Here is a 3,120-nt window from a genome sequence, read left to right on the forward strand (position 1 = left end):
CCATAATTACATGATGCAAGATTTCATATGTATGATAACGTAAATTTTTCAATGATAAAGAAGTACAATAATATTTTATATTTCTACTCACACGCGAGCCTTCACCTCTTCATAGATAAGATGAAAATCATCATACATAATTGTTAAAAAGGTTTATATGTCATTATCTTGCACTCTACAAATGGTGTGGTCCTTCAAGGGAAACATCAAATCATATAAAGAACGTGCCTTAAAAATATTAAGGAAGTTTCATTATTGAGAATTAGCAATGCTTAATCTTGCCAAAAAAATTAGTGAATTATTTCATATTAATTCTTTTAAAAGCATTAATATATTTTTATGTGGAAGATTATTTTACAATTAGTTGAAAGGTTTACATTTTTATAATATATTAAGTCTTTAAATGTGGTCATCATATTTCTCACAAGATTTTAAAGGAGGTTCTTCACAAATAGCAAAGGGATTTAGTTCTAGCATACTACCTTAGTTGATTTGTCTTGGAAAAATGACAAGAGTTTCTTTGTTATAAAAAAAACTCCATGGTATTATATTTATCATACATTTAGTGCATTGACTTTTATGTATTGAGATGTGCATCAATTAAAATATTGTTAAGAATCACAAGTAGGCATGTTAATCAAAGTAATTTGTACATAAAAATAGATCAAGTATCATTATTATTGTGAAACATTTGAATATTAGACTAAACATTACTTTTATTACATACATAATGCATTCAAAAATTTAATTTAAAAATGCCCTTAAGATGAATATCGAAAATATATCTAACATAGGTGTAGAGCAAGTCGAGGGGTGGCCTTGGCTAGAAGGGACTCTTTCTTTTGGAACACTAACCCAAAAGATTCTTCCATGTTTAAGTTATTCTTCCTTGGAGGCAACTCCCAATCAAAGGCATGGATCAATGACCCAAAATTGTACTCTACCAAGGCAATCCCCATCCTAGTGCCAACACAAATACGCCTTCCTACACCAAAGGGTATGAGTTAGAAGTCACTACCACGTGGATCAATTTTCGAACCCATAAACCTATCAAGGTTAAATTCCAAGGGCTTCTCCCATATTTTTGGATCCCTTCCGATACCCCAAATATTGAGTCTCAGTCATGTTCCCTTGGGTATGTAGTAGCCACCAACTTGGAAAGCCTCTATAGAAACTCATGGAAGACTAAGAGGAGTGGATGGGTGCTTACAAAATCCTTCCTTGCAAATGGAAACTAAGTAGGGAAGATTTGGAATGTTTGATACTTGGAGATGCCTATTTTCACCAATAACTTCATCCATTTCATCCTTAGCATGTTTTAGAAGTTTTGGGTTTAGGATGAGCTCCGCAAGTGTCCATTCTATGACATTCCTTGATGTGATGGTCCCTGCAGTGAACATATCCTACAAACATAAAACAAAAAATTAATTAAAATTTAAAGTTTTCACTTCAAAAACTAAGAAGAAGAATATGAATATTGTAATATTGTAATGCCACTCGACACTTCTTTTTTCTTTCTATATATATTGTATTATATCAAAACTAATTATTTTACCAGAAGAAGACTCTTGATATTATCATCTGATAACTTCACTTCCTTGCCATCCAAATCATTTCATTTAGACATAAGAACATCCAAAAAATTTGGAGTTTCTCACCTACTAGTAGTAGCCTTGTGTTCTTCAATCATCTTGTTTAACATATCATCAAACTATTTTGCTAACTTCTTCATGCTACCTTGTATCCTATGCAAATCCATCCATGCAATAGAAGGTATAAAATCACCTATATTGAAATACCCTACTTTAGTCATGAGCTCCACCACATTGTCCTTGAATTGGTTAGCCCCATCCCCTTGGCCTTCAAAAACTAGTTTTCTTAATATCATTTGACCAAAAATGTTGGTCGTGCATATGTTGAGTAGGTCTGGCACATCTACTACCTTGTTATTGTAGCTTTGGACAAAGATGGTTTTAATCATATGACCCATCTTGACTTCTCTTATTGGCTACCAGTCATCTAATGTCTTAACACCCAACATGTGGATGTTACATAGCTGATCAAAAAAATATTAATTGTCAAATTTGGCCAATTGCTTAAAACAACAAATTCAACATTATTACTAGAATGTTTTACCATCTGACTACAATATAATTTTAACTCTTTTTAGAACAATATATATATTCTGAAAATATTTAGGAAAAAATCAATTTAAAACATTATCGATAAATAAAAATTTAATAACCATCCTAACATGTCTAAAAGGAACCACCATAATAGTAGGGTTAGAAATGATTGATGAGCATTTTGAAATTAGATTTATTTTTTTGGGCAAACTATTTAGAGGCTTTTAAGTTTGTTTTCCTAAAATAGGTTAGGGATTTTAATGGAAGAACTTTACATAAATGTTCTTCTTCTTCCTTTTCTTTTTTTTTTTCTTTTTTTGAATTCAACTAGAGAATCTGTGCTGAAAAGCATGAAGGTTTCTAAAAAACATGTTGGAAAAAACAAGGCTTTTCTTTGATTTTGATCAGAGAAAATAAGACAAGCTATCAAATAAATGCTTTGTCTCTTCAATTGTCCAGTGAGGCTGAAAATAATTTCATATATACTACATTTATTTATTAAATTTACTCTTTGATTATAAAAGTGAATGATGTTAAGAATAGTGGAGATTATCTAACACACTCATAAGCCTGTAGTTTTACAGTTATTCAGCAGAAATAAATGAGTATTACCCAGGGAAGTTTACCATGGGAATAAGAGAAATCTATTCAATAGAAACAACCATAAATATAATTATTATAGATTGCATTTAAGTAGGGCTGAAGAATCATCTAATTTTGATTAGAATTAAATTTTTATTTTGAACCTGTAACGCCCCGCCAAGGGATCCAAAAGAAATAACCTAAAGTTTGTCTAAGTTTGATAGCATTTTTCTTTTTTAAAAGAAAGTATAACATACACATCAAACACAAGGTAGCAGAAGCAATAACATACATAACAGGTTGCATTCCTTAAAGATCCCATGACGTTGAATCACATTTAAAATCTAATCTAAAACTAAGTCCATCATTTAATACATCCATATGAAAGAATAATGAAAAGTCCAATGTCTGT

General features: G+C 30.9%; 1 pseudogene; it reads right to left on the bottom strand.

Annotated features, from left to right (window-relative positions):
• Positions 1-1,175: 1,175 nt before the first annotated feature.
• On the bottom strand, positions 1,176-2,275 carry LOC149528322 (flavonoid 3',5'-hydroxylase pseudogene; annotated as a pseudogene).
• Between the last annotated feature and the right edge of the window lie 845 nt (positions 2,276-3,120).

Source organism: Cupressus sempervirens, chromosome 11, assembly GCF_028749045.1.
Source record: "Cupressus sempervirens isolate cs-2001-9-10 chromosome 11, ASM2874904v1, whole genome shotgun sequence".
Classification (NCBI taxonomy): Eukaryota; Viridiplantae; Streptophyta; class Pinopsida; order Cupressales; family Cupressaceae; genus Cupressus; species Cupressus sempervirens.